Source organism: Mustela erminea, chromosome 2 (assembly GCF_009829155.1).
Source record: "Mustela erminea isolate mMusErm1 chromosome 2, mMusErm1.Pri, whole genome shotgun sequence".
Taxonomy (NCBI): domain Eukaryota; kingdom Metazoa; phylum Chordata; class Mammalia; order Carnivora; family Mustelidae; genus Mustela; species Mustela erminea.
In genome coordinates, this window is record NC_045615.1 from 106,651,322 (window position 1) to 106,665,819 (window position 14,498).

The 14,498-nt window shown below is 43.1% G+C and overlaps 1 long non-coding RNA gene across 1 annotated transcript in view; it reads right to left on the reverse strand.

Moving 5' to 3' along the window:
* Positions 1–14,498, reverse strand: part of LOC116584888 — a 90,190-nt gene that overhangs the window by 45,899 nt on the left and 29,793 nt on the right. The window contains exons 9-11 of the long non-coding RNA XR_004283366.1: positions 5,106–5,185; positions 4,535–4,722; positions 2,417–2,674 (exon numbers count right to left, since the gene is read on the reverse strand). This is a non-coding gene — a long non-coding RNA (uncharacterized LOC116584888). The remainder of the gene's footprint in view (positions 1–2,416; positions 2,675–4,534; positions 4,723–5,105; positions 5,186–14,498) is intronic.

Genomic DNA, 14,498 nt, shown 5'->3' on the forward strand with positions numbered 1-14,498 from the left:
TACCTTTACACTGCTGCTCCCCACCTCAGGCACCTGTGGGACATTCAGTCAAGTGCACAAACATGATGAGTTTGGCAAACAGTGGTGGTCCAGAGAAAACACTAAGCTACATTCAGTAAAAACCAAGAAAACTTCCCTGCATCCTAACTACCCTGAAATCTTAAATTAAATCCTAGATGTTGGGACCCTTAACTCAGCAAGTGCTTACTATACATCTACTAGGTGTCAGATGCTGTGCTATTTTGCTGGGAATGAAAAATTTGTAATAAGAAACAATGAATGCCTGCCTTTAGGAGTTCCCCATCCATGGGGAAGGCTGGCGGTGTCATAAAAACCATGATTGTGCAGCACCTGGGTGGCTCAGTCAGTTGAGCATCTGACTCTTGGTTTTGGCTCAGACCATGGTCTCAAGGTTGTGAGATCGAGCCCCACATCAGGCTCCACACTCAGCAGGGACTCTACTTTAGATTCTTCTCTCTCCTTCTTCTTCTGCCCAACTCCCCTGGTCACATGCTCAAACAAATTCTCCCTCTCTCTCTTTCTCTCTATTCTCTAAAATAAATAAATAAACCTTTAAACAAACAAACAAAAAAACCCTACTATGATGGCAATAAGAGTTATTCTAAGATCACAGGGCAGGACACCTAACTCAGGGAGGACGTGGGATGAGGGAGAGGCCAGGGGAAGGTGCCTGTGGATGTGTGATCAGGCTTAACACTATAGCATGACAGATAGGGATCTCTCTGGAATTTGCTCGCATTGGCTAGGCCAGGTAACATGCTAGGTGTTTGATATGCCACAGTGAACTACAATCTTCACAACCACTCTGAAGGGGCAATCACTGCCCTTGTTTTACAGAGGAGAAAGCTCAGACTAAGAGAATCATCCAGAGATAGCTCTGAGACTGAGTAGGCACTGAGATTCAAATTCAGATGTGTCTGATCTAAGGCCCATACTACTTCCAAAAATGCCACAGTGACCCTATCCCCTCCCAGTGAGGTTGGACAAACCACAAAACATACTTTTTTAACACTATGGATTCTACAGTCATGTAACATTCTAGAAGACGAAACTGCCACGGGGCACAGAGTGCCCCCAGGGGAGACACTAACTCTGCCTGAAAGTAAAGGGGAGGTGTCAAGGGGGCCTCAGAAAAGAGAGGTGACCTTTGTCTTGAGATATAGGAAATCTCTCTGCAGGGAAAGCAGAGCAGGACATTTCCAGCCAAGGAAGAACAAGTAAAAAGGACCAAAGACTGATTTAAGGACTGAAAAGGAACTCAGGGTGACTAGACTACAGGATGTGCAGAAAGCAGGAGAGGCACTAGCAGGTTTAGAGAAGGTCATTTGACCCTATTTCAGTGTCTATTGGTGAATAACAAACCAACACAAAACAATGGTTTTAAGCAATATTGTCCCCAGTCCCATGAGACACAAGTTACTGGTGGTTATATTGCTCTGCCTTGGGCTACTTGGGCCCCTGAGGGGGCTCCAGCCATCTGGAGGATCCTGTAAAAGCTCAGCTAGGGTTAAGGGTCCCAGGTATTCTCCCAGGAGGCATCTCCACACAGTTGCTTGGCCTGCTTCACAGCACGATATCTGCATTCCAAAAAGAAGTGCCCAAGAAGAAGGATATGGCGGCTGCCAGGCCAATCAATGGTCACACTTGGAACCAGCATGGCATCACTCTGCCATATATATTCTATGGGTCAAAGCAGTCACAGACCCAGCCTGGGGCTAAGTGGGAACAGGAGAGAAACCACACAAAGGTGCAAATGCCTGCAGGTGGACTTCACTGTAGGGAGATCACTAAAGTCAAAGTACTAGCAGTAGCATTGTCTGCCAGCCCAAGGATTCTGTGCTGAGGCAGGTTGTTGTCAACCACAAGGTTACAACACACTGGTTGTGTTATGAAAAATAAAGAATAAAGAATAAAGAATAAAATAAAATTTTATAAAGAATAATTTTATAAAGAATAAATTTTATAAAGAATAAAAGCTTTTTTTTTTTTAGTGTTAGAATACATTTATGGTGATCCTATAATGTTACAGTGTTAGTTATTGTCACTCACCTTCTGATGGGCTTTTTTTTTTTTTTTTTAAAGATTTTATTTGTTTATTTGACAGAGGGAGCACAAAGCAGTGGGAGGGGCAGAGGGAAAGGAGAAGCAGACTCCCCCCTGAACAGGGAGCCTGATGCTGAGCTTGATCCTGGGCCTCCAGGGTCATGACCTGAGCCGAAGGCAGTCGCTTAACCAACTGAGCTATTCAGGTGCCTAGGACAGAACTTTAAAAATGTGGGGCCACCCTGTGCTTTCTGCTCTGTTACCTCCGTTGAATCCTCCCTGTTCCCTCCCTGCTCTGGGTAAAAACCCACCCAAAAGAACGCTGTGTGGAACAGCACACAGAAAGCTGTACTGATGGGCTTTTTAGTAGTCACAGAAGTTTAGCTGTTAGCCCAGCGTATCTGAGCAGCAGCCCACATCACTGTCATCCATCGGGTTACCACGCTCCCACAGACGACTGAACACCAACAGAGCAGGGACCAGTGAGGTGGACTTCTGTTCTAAAAAGGTCACTTGAGATCCGAAGGGGCACATGCACCCGAATGTTTATAGCAGCAATGTCCACAACAGCCAAACCATGGAAAGAACCTAGATGTCCATCAACAAATGACTGAATAAAGAAGATGGTATATATATATATACATACACACACACACACACACACACACACTGGAATACTATTCAGCCATCAAAAGAAATGAAATCTTGCCATTTGCAATGACGTGGATGGAACTAGAGGGTATTATGCAAAATAAGTCAATCAAAGAAAAACAATTATCATATGATCTCTCTGATATGAGAAATTTGAGAGGCAGGGCAGGGGTTCGTGGGGGGTAGGGAAGGAAAATATTAAACAAAACGGGACCACAAAGGAGGGAGACAAACCATAAGAGACTCTTAATCTCACAAAATAAACTGAGGGTTGCTGGGGGATGGTGGGGTAGGGATAGAGCAGCTGGGTTACGGACATTGGGGAGGGTATGTGCTATGGTGAGTGCTGTTAAGTGTGTAAGCCTGATGATTCACAGACCTGTACCCCTGGGGAAAATATACATTATATGTTAATTTTTTAAAAAAGAAAAAGAAAAAAGAAAGATCACTTGGCTGCTATGTGACACATGAATCCTGGAGACACAGATATCTGTTTGAAGGATCCAAGAGGGAGGTCCTTACAAGGCACAGTGAGAAGCTGCAGGAGAAACCAACTCTGATCTTGGATTTTTGGCCTCCAGAACTATGAGAAAATTAAGTTCTGTTGTTTAAGCTATCTAATCTTTGATATTGATTTGATATGAATATATATATATATATAATATTCACATTTGACATATTCAATGGATATAAAAATATGTTAACTGATAGGGTTGTGGAATCAAAATAATGATTATTTGGCTAACTCAGATTCCCATGAAGGTCTGTCCTCTGTAAGTTCCTTAAAATAAATCTCCATCACCAGAGTAGCCTGGATGGATGTTTGTCCCCTGAAATCTCTAAAACCTGGTTAAGACTTTCATCCATCCTAGGCCTTTATCCCAGAGAGCTATGGTGGCCATGTCTCGGACTTAAGTTCAATTCTTACATTCTCCAAAGGTGGCCCAACCTAGTAGTTTTTTGTAAGAACAGGGACATCTTATCCAATATGGAGACTAAGGTTCCCACCTCAACTGGTCTATTAGACAGGAACTGGCCAATGTGAGGGTATGACCCATCTGACTCCTCAATTTACAATGATGCAGATGATGCACTTTACAAGCTGTCCAGTGTTCTCTGTCCTTTTCTTTTTCTATAACACATGACTCATAGTGTTCTGTAAAACTTTAGAAAAGTCATGTAATATCAACCCTGTCTAGGGTGAAACTATCAATAAATTTCAGATAATGATTCTTCCTAATGAATTAGTGAAGATAAGGGAAAAATTTGAGCAGATATAATAAATTACTGTACTCATTATAACAGGTAGTGTGCACTAAGTCCATACTATCTGCCAGACACTGTGTTAAATGTTATACTTAGACATTATTTCAAATAATCTTTATTCCAACCCTATAAAGTAAGTGGTGCTATTATCTCCAATTTGCAGGTAAAGAAACTGAGGCCCAAGGTCATATGATTACTATATGAAGACACAGAATTGTTACAAGTCTCTGAGTCTAAAGCTTGGGCTTTTAAATACTTTACTATATACTGACCCTTTTAACTGCTTTTATAATACAATCATGAGAAGCATGTTGACTTCATACAAGACCTCAGGGTCAAGTTCAGTGATTTCTCAAAAATGCTCAAGTGTTGTTGAAAAACTAAAAGTCAGTCAAGATACTAAAATGTGGTTACACAGTTAACTAGATTTTGGAATGGGAGCAAGAACACATATGTGTCCATGACGCTGAGTCTCACCCAGAACAAGGATCCGTAGAGGAAGGGACTCACAGTGAGGGCAGGACTGGAATCCTGTGAGACTGCAATCACTTACCACCTTCTCATTTATGTTGCTGCACAAAGACTTACAGGCAGACATTCAAGGAAGCCAGCAGGGTTAGGAAAGATTGTAGAAGAAAGACATAACATTGATCAAAGTTCATTCAGCCTGGAACGAGTCCTCCTGGACTCCAGTTCTGGTTCTACTACTTCCAACTTTACTCCACAGCCCAATTTCCTGATCTGTGAAATGGAGAGAATATTAATAAGTACTTCCCATGGTTGTTGTAAGAATTGAATAGCACATGGAATGTACCTTCATCCTAAGTAGTCAGTAAATACAGGCTATCATCCCCATCATGATCAGTTTCCTTTTCCCACAAAACTGGAAATTTCTGTCATTATTCTCAGTTTGCATCTGGACAGTCTTGTTGTGCAGAAGGCACCTGAGACTATTGTTCCAGAGGCATTGACTGGACACTGATGATCTCAGGGCTGTAGGGTCCAAGAAGGGCATAGGAAGGGATCAGATATCTCTTTCAATAGTGCTATCCTTTTTGGTTTATTAAAACAGCATGTATCACAGTTGTACATTTTATAATCTAACAAAGTCAAAATCAAGTTACCATGATCTTGAAGGTCAAAAGCTGAAATCATGATTTCCTTTTCTGCTGCATTTCATATTCAATAGAGTCAGGATTTGGATCTGTAGGGACAGAAGTGGTGATAATCACAGGAACCAGAGCTGACACCGCACAATGCTGTGCAAAATGTGTAACAGGAACAAGCTCACTCACAGTTAAGGGATCAATTGTACATATTTCAAGATATAGAACCTGTATGTAGATTTTGAGAAAAAAAAAAACTAAAATTGTAACAAGAAAGAATTCCGGCCTTTCCAGCACAGGGCTCTCCTCTGGCGCTGCTCTCTGCGATGGTAAGCTTCTCCTTCAAGGGTCCCCCTCCCCCTCCCCCTGCAAACAAGCTGGCGAAGGAGGGAGGGAGCACACAGCACGTGGGAGGTGGAGGACAGAGTTCATCCTGTGAAAAATCATTAATCATCTTGAGGTCACCAGCCCTGAACACGCTTCCTTCTCCATCCTGTCCTGTGGGCGATCTGTCTCCTAACAGGTTTTGTAATGCTGAGTTGTAAAGCGTTCCTGATGAATTATTGTTGGCATTCAGTCCAAAGACTTGAAGGCTTGAGTCCACCAGAAGAAAAAGCAGACCCTCTTTCCCGTGCCTGTTGTCCATGGGGCCAGCACAGGTCTTGCATTGTGCATGAGGGTGGATAGTGTGTGGGCCCCTCATCCCAGCAGCCCCCAATTCCAGGAAGGGCCTGAGCCAGACTGGGGTTTATCACTGTGCTTCGAAACAGGAGCATTTGAGGGCAAGTCCACCCTTGGCCACGCCCCTGTCCCAGCACTCCTCTGGTAAGGGCAGGACTTCTGTTCCTAGTTGACAGATAAGGAATCTGAGGCCAGGGCTATGCTATGGCACATCCAATGTGGCCCAGATGCTTTGGGGAAGACCCAGGATTAAACTCAGGTCTCCAAAACTGCCACCTCTCCTGTTTCCTCCACACTGCTTATTCTAGGCTGTATGGCCCTCCAGTGATAGGAGACCACACCATAGGACTTCATCCCACACCTCCCATGACTCACCTAAAGCTTCTGGAACAACCCTCCTGCCTCCTCATTCCCATATTGTCATCTAGGGCCAGTGTAAGGCACCCACCTCAAAGAGGCTGTCATGACCCCCCTACTCCTCAATCTCCCCCATCTAAAACAGCCCCCATTGCCCTTGATCATAACACTTACTTTACTTCTTCATAGCACTTAACACCTTCTAACTTGTCTTGTTTATTCATCTGTTTCTTTGTTCTCTGTGTGTTTCTACTTTCTTTGCAGCTCCAGCTCACACAGAGTGCCTGGTAGTTCTCCGCTGTTATGTCTAGCACTGAGAACTGGCACTCGCACCTTGTGGGTACTCAACAAGCTTTCAGTCAATAAATTAACAAACACTGATCATTAATAATGTCTTCCCTTCAATGCCCGCCTTTCCAAATATAAATGTCTGTATAGAGATATATAGATGATAGGTAGGTAGATAGATAGATAGATAGATAGATAATAGATGATGGATGGATAGATAGATAATGAGCTTTCCAAAACATTTCCACAAGTAATACTCGTCTGCCACTTGTCCCATGTAAGATAAGAAGATGAGGCTTTGTTATAACAATTTCACAGACAGAGAAATTAAAGCCCACAGAGATTTAGTGACTTTTTCTCCTGACCCTAAAATTAGACCAAGGTTCCTCTACATGCCACTAGCTATGTAACATTAGAAAAATCATTTTTCCCCCTTTGAGACTCAGTCCCCTCACAATGGGGGACTATAAACTCAAAGATCTCTAAGATTCTTTCTGGGAATAAAATTCTAGGATGGTATTTCCCCAACTGGGAAACTCAGTATCTGACGAGATGGTAACACTTTGAGTCAAGGCCTCAGAAAGAATAAGAAAAGAGACAAGAATGAAATGGGTCAGTCCCTGTGGTGTTCCAGGTGTGTGGCGAGCACTTCCCACTTCCCATCAGCTCATTTAATCTTCAGAATCCACAAACTGTACAGCTGGGAAATGAAGTAAAACAGGAAATTCAGAGATGATGCATATGGCAGAGGATGGTTGCTCAACACAGTAACCTCAAAGGATTCATTTAAAAACCTTAAGAAGGCTGTAGAAAGCTTAATTGTTGCTCTGTATTTGGTTTACCATCAACTATAGGGAGCCATTGTTCCACTTTCACCTTCTAAATCTCAAGCAGGTATATCTACCAACTGAACCCAAATGGGGATCTATAACTCTAGCTACAAGGGAGTCTGGGAAATGTAGTTCTCTTGGCTTTACATCCTCTGCAGTATGAGAATGGCAAACCAGAAAGAGGGTGGTAATGATGCTGAGTGCCATCAGTCATATCCATCTTTCACTCTATGGCAAATTAGGTTATCAAAGACGCTGGGGGTCTGAGATGTGAGTTGGAGAACTAGGGAATGGGGAGGGAGTTGGTGTTGGGATGGAAGTGGGGTGGGGGATGGAAATCAGGGTCCAGGATGAAGACACAAAGCTCCTTCCCAGGACTACAGCAAAAGCAAAAGAGAGTTGAAAATAAAGGGGAAAAATCACAGCTGTGGTGGATGAAAGGTTTGTTTTCTCAGATTAAAGCCAACTCAAAGAATTCTACTCCTGGTCTTATCCTCACCATGGGATCTTAAGCATCTTATCTCCCTCTCTATAAAACACTCCTCATCCGTTTTCTTTTCCCTGCGGCTTGACTATCAAATAGGTCATACTACATGGACCTGATTTACTTTCACGGTTAAGCGATGCAAACGTGAGAGAGACTGTGATCTCCTAAACAGCAAACCCAAGTGGCTTTGCACATTCACCTTTTGAGCTTTGCCTATTCAATCTGAAAAGTTCTGTAAGTGGCAGAGTCACCTTTCATTATAACTTTAATTCAGACAAGTAAGTAAAGATGTGATATTTGGGGGGAGGCAGTTAGGCAAGATGAATAGGTGGAGCACAGAGGAATTTTAGGGCAGTGAAAATACTCTGTGTAATTCTATAATGGTGGATGCATGTCTTTACACATTTGCCCAAGCTCACAGAACATACAACACCAAGAGTGGACCGTAATGTAAACTAGGGTCTCTGGGAGACCAATGATTTGTTAGCGTAGGCTCCTCAGTTATAACAAAAGTACCACTCTGATGGATGCTGATCATGGGAGACAGAAGCTCTGCACGTATGGGAGCAGAAAATCTCTCTACCTTCCCTTCAATTTTGCTGTGAACCTTAAGCTGCCTTAATTTTGGCTTTGTTTTATTTTTTAAGTAGGCTCCATGGCCAACATGGAGCCCAGTGCAGGGCTTGAACTCATGACCCTGAGATCAAGACCTGAGCTGAGATCAAGAATTGGACACATAACCGACTGAGCCACCCAGGCGCCCCATAAACTGTCTTCATTCTTAAAAATACAATGCCTTTCCTGACTTGTTTATTTTAGCCATTCTGACTGGTGTGAGGTGATATCTCATTGTGGTTTTGATTTGTATTTCCCTGATGCCGAGTGATATGGAGCACTTTTTCATGTGTCTGTTGGCCATCTGGATGTCTTCTTTGCAGAAATGTCTGTTCATGTCCTCTGCCCATTTCTTGATTGGATTATTTGTTCTTTGGGTGTTGAGTTTGCTAAGTTCTTTATAGATTCTGGACACTAGTCCTTTATCTGATATGTCGTTTGCAAATATCTTCTCCCATTCTGTCAGTTGTCTTTTGATTTTGTTAACTGTTTCCTTTGCTGTGCAAAAGCTTTTGATCTTGATGAAATCCCAATAGTTCATTTTTGCCCTTGCTTCCCTTGCCTTTTGCGTTGTTCCTAGGAAGATGTTGCTGCGGTTGAGGTCAAAGAGGTTGCTGCCCGTGTTCTCCTCAAGGATTTTGATGGAATCCTTTCGCACATTGAGGTCCTTCATCCATTTTGAGTCTATTTTTGTGTGTGGTGTAAGGAAATGGTCCAATTTCATTTTTCTGCATGTGGCTGTCCAATTTTCCCAGCACCATTTATTGAAGAGGCTGTCTTTTTGCCATTGGACATTCTTTCCTGCTTTGTCGAAGATTAGTTGACCATAGTGTTGAGGGTCTATTTCTGGGCTCTCTATTCTGTTCCATTGATCTATGTGTCTGTTTTTGTGCCAGTACCATGCTGTCTTGATGACGACAGCTTTGTAATAGAGCTTGAAGTCCGGAATTGTGATGCCACCAACGTTGGCTTTCTTTTTCAATATCCCTTTGGCTATTCGAGGTCTTTTCTGGTTCCATATAAATTTTAGCATTATTTGTTCCATTTCTTTGAAAAAGATGGATGGTACTTTGATAGGAATTGCATTAAATGTGTAGATTGCTTTAGGTAGCATAGACATTTTCACAATATTTATTCTTCCAATCCAGGAGCATGGAACATTTTTCCATTTCTTTGTGTCTTCCTCAATTTCTTTCATGAGTACAGATGCTGGCGAGGATGCGGAGAAAGGGGAACCCTCCTACACTGTTGGTGGGAATGCAAGCTGGTACAGCCACTCTGGAAAACAGCATGGAGGTTCCTCAAAATGTTGAAAATAGAACTGCCCTATGACCCAGCAATTGCACTATTGGGTATTTACCCTAAGGATACAAACGTAGTGATCCAAAGGGGCACATGCACCCGAATGTTTATAGCAGCAATGTCCACAATAGCCAAACTATGGAAAGAACCTAGATGCCCATCAACAGATGAATGGATCAAGAAGATGTGGTATATATACACAATGGAATACTATGCAGCCATCAAAAGAAATGAAATCTTGCCATTTGCGACAACATGGATGGAACTAGAGCGTATCATGCTTAGCGAAATAAGTCAAGCAGAGAAAGACAACTATCATATGATCTCCCTGATATGAGGAAGTGGTGATGCAACATGGGGGCTTAAGTGGGTAGGAGAAGAATCAATGAAACAAGATGGGATTGGGAGGGAGACAAACCATAAGTGACTTTTAATCTCACAAAACAAACTGAGGGTTGCTGGGGGGAGGGGGTTGGGGAGAAGGGGGTGGGATTATGGACTTTGGGGAGGGTATGTGCTTTGGTGAGTGCTGTGAAGTGTGTAAACCTGGTGATTCACAGACCTGTACCCCTGGGGATAGAGTATTACGCCTCCATCAGAAAGGATGAATACCCAACTTTTGTAGCATCATGGACGGGACTGGAAGAGATTATGCTGAGTGAAATAAGTCAAGCAGAGAGAGTCAACTATCATATGGTTTCACTTATTTGTGGAGCATAACAAATAGCATGGAGGACATGGGGACTTAGAGTGGAGAAGGGAGTTGGGGGAAATTGGAAGGGGAGGTGAACCATGAGAGACTATGGACTCTGAAAAACAATCTGAGGGTTTTGAAGGGACGGGGGGTGGGAGGTTGGGGTACCAGGTGGTGGGTATTATAGAGGGCACGGATTGCATGGAGCACGGGGTGTGGTGCAAAAATAATGAATACTGTTATGCTGGAAATAAAAATTAAAAAAAAAAAAAACACACACACACACAAAAAAAATACAATGCCTTGATCAAAGTAAAATAAAATGTCCAATTGTAATCTCTCTTCTTGTACATATAAACACACATAGTTTTACACTCGTGATTGTGACCTAGCATTTACATTTCTATTTGTGGGATCATAGAAGATTTGAGCCCAAAAAGACCTGAGAAATCATGTAGCCAAGTGGTATCAAACCACATTCTGAGGACCCTCAAGATCTACAGAGATATTTCAAGGGTTCCCAGAGCAGAGGAGATAAAGTGACCAAGACCACTGCTCCTGCGTGAACCCAAAGGGCTTGGCTTTCATCTATTTTATATTTTGGATTTGCCTGTGAGATTCCATTTTAAAAAGAAATCACACACACACACACACACATACACACACACACACCAGAGAATGAGTTCAGAGCCACCTAGCTTCTGCCATTATTTGGATGGGAAAGCAGAGACCAAGAGAACTCAAAAGCCCACCTATAATCCCACAGAAGCAGAAAAACAGGGTCTGGAAATAGAAATCTGACGCCTAATCTGTTTTCCCTCTGCACCACTGCAAGAATCCCAGGCTGAGTGGCCCAGACAGATGTGGCTCTGATCCAAGGGTCAGATCATTTTTGGCGCTGTTTGTTTGCACAACATAGAATATTGTTTAAGACCTGAAGCTCAGAGACCTCCCCTGGCAAGACGCTCTGATTTGGAGCCCAGAGGGGTGCGTTTCAAGAGCTTGTGGTCTGGACGGAGAGCACACCAGTGAAGACAGGGTGGCTCTTCCCGGGGGTGGTGTGCTCTGCTGTTCCACGTCACATCCCTTCTCAGTACTGTAAACACAAGTCCACTGTATGTTTTTAAAACGTGAGAAGAAGCAGGATCCTGCCTGCATGTTTTGACATAGCCTGCAGGGAGGGAGAATGGGACCAGTGGATCTCGCCTATGCAGAACGTAATTGCTTCCCGCATCTGATGGTTAATCTCAGGCCAGCAGGGCTGTCGGCAGTCTCTCCTCTGAACCGTCTGCACCCACCGCATGCAGCAGAGACCTGGGACCCATGCTTGGCTTTCCTGTTCATGCACTCTGGGACTTTGGTCCTCAGTTTCCTTACTTGAAAAGTCAGAGTTTGGCCTAGATCATGGTTTTCTACCTACCAAAGGGACTTTGTTTGGATCCATTTTACAATGGAAGATTTAGGTTGAAGTTTCTGCTACTAAAAGAAAGCTGGAAATCCACTGGACTAGATGTTGCTGATAACTCTTTCAGCTCTAAGATATTGCAATTCTAGATTTTACTTCTCTTTAAGGTGCTAGAAGAAGTTTGACTTCCACCCAGGAGAGGAGGCATCCTCAGTCCTTAGCAAGAAAGTTGAGCATTGTGGGGCCTAGGGAGCCCAATTCTGCTACCCCAGTTCCAAACCCTCTCAGACCCACAGGTCTAGCTGCTCCCTCTTCTGCCCCATGTAGCAGTCTGTGTCCCATACCAAACATGCTGTCATCACTGCATCACTTCTGTCCTACAAACACCACTGCTTCTACTTCCTACCTTCCCTCCCTGCTGAGCTGCCTGAAGCCTGTGGCTGTGTCTTTTTCCCTTGTTGAAATCCTAGTGTCTGGCACCATACCTCGTATACTGTAGGTGCTTAATAAATGCATGTTGCATTTCATCGCATTCTGAACAATTGGACTTGCTTTCAAACTTAGCAGTCAGTCTAAAGCTAACCTTTAAATGTAAGTAATTTCAAGAAAAATATTCTGGCCTGGTATGGACATAGTATATAGCCAGTCCGCAGATGTTGAGCATCAACCATAAGCCAAGTACCACTCCAGGACCTTCTAATACCCTCAAGGATAAACCTGATCCTGTCTCCAATGGGGAGGTACTAGAACCATAAGATAGAATTGATCATATAGTGAGGGCTGGGAGGACCTCTGTTCCCAGAGCATGAAATTTCTGGTGTCATGAGTCCCATAGGAAAGCTGAGGCTTGAAGTATGTGGGGCTCAGGGAAGGAATGGTCCACATAGCTGGTTTCTTTACTGAGAGGAGAGCCCTCCAGAGAGGGCACCAACCCACCAGTCGAGCATGGTAGAAGAGGGCACCACAGAGAAAAGACATACCACAAAAGGACAAGACTGTCCAATCCTTCCCAAATTTCCAATCCCAAAGACCAGAATGCGTGGCAGAACTAGAGTGGACTTGGACAACACTGGCTTTGACTGGGGCCACTGTGACTTGCTTGCTGTGAGATGAGAGGCAAGTTGCCTTACCCTTTCTAAGAATGTGCAAAGGAAGGACCATGAATCCGGATGGTGTCTGTTGAGTTGGAAGTAACTTTGGAATTGACGATAGAAGGGAAGGGTCCAGGAGAAACATGGACAAGGAGGGCTGAAGCTCTGGCAAGAGGTTTGTGCTTGGGAGAGGGATTCTGGAGTTAATTGATGTGTGTGTTTCTTGCAGCCACACTCAAAGAGAAGATGTAGAGAGAAGAGTAGAGGAGGGGTAAAGAAGAAACTACCCTGAACCTAACATCTCTGAGACCTGCATTTGCTCCTCTGTGCTCCTCTAACCTTCTATTATAGCTCCCACAAGTTTCCCCCATTGATATTGTGAACTTTCTAAGCACAGGGCCAGGGTTAAGCCACCTTTGCCTCCCTCACATTTATCTCTGTGTTTACTGAGTGAATAAGTAAACCAATGAAGCCTAGAATTCATTTCCTTTAAGAAACAACTGAAGAACGTATAAATACTATCTTGGAGAAGATTTGGGTCAGGACACCCCAAAAGGGCTGACCCATGGAAACAGGCAGAACACCATCATATCAATTTTGGAGGAAAATTATTTCAGTTCAACATGAATGGACTGGGCCATCTGGTGAAGCAGGGAGGTCTTCAGGACTGAGAACTTGTACATGGAGATGGATGATATTCTCCCAGGACTAGGGCCCTGCATGGCAGCCTAACCACACCTTCAAGAGAGGCAGCTCAAAGAATGTTCCAGCTTGGCACCCAGGCAACTCCATCACCTATACCAACTGACTTCAGAAGAGAGGAATGGAGCCCATCCTTAGCACATAAAGATGAGATCTTTGCAGGCGTGGGCTTCATTCTGTGGAACTTCTGGAAAGCCAGCTGGTCCAGCTTTTCCCTCATCATTCTGGGGCCTCAGTATCTGGTCACTACCTGACCTGTCTACCACTCTTCAGTTGCCTGCCCAGCCCTGACCTCCTTTGGGTGGGGATCTGTTAAGAATAGAGACTAGGCATCATTTGTTCATGAGGCAGTTATGTTCCAATGGTTAGGAGTACAAGTACCATAGCTAAACCACCTTCATTCCCTCATCTGTGATCTGAGACACTCATAGTAAGAGTGTAAGGATCAAAGGGTTAATACACATAACATGCTTAAAACAGTTCTAGCACAGAGTTGGTTCTCAAAGAAATTAACTTTCTTATAATAAGATCAGTTTCTCCTGTACCTGGCATGGAACATGTAAAAAAAAAAAAAAAAGTTTGCTGAATAAAAAATTAGTCAATCAATTAATAACTAAATATTGATGTTGCAATCATCAACTAGTCAATAAACATTTGTTAATTCCAAATAAAGCACCCAATACTATGCTGGGTACAGAAAAAGACAGAAGTAGAAATAAAAATACATGGTTCTTATTTCTAAGGATTTTACAATCTGATGATAAAGAGAAGTATTATTAATTTTTTAAATTAATAAACTTATAACAAAATCTAACAGCTTCAGGAGTGCACTTGCGATGAGACCTGGGTAGTGTATGTAAATGATGAATCACTACCTTGTACACCTGAAAATAATATTACATTTAAATAGAAATTTTTTTAAAAGAATCTAACACAGCTTTATAAAGTAACACTAGGCC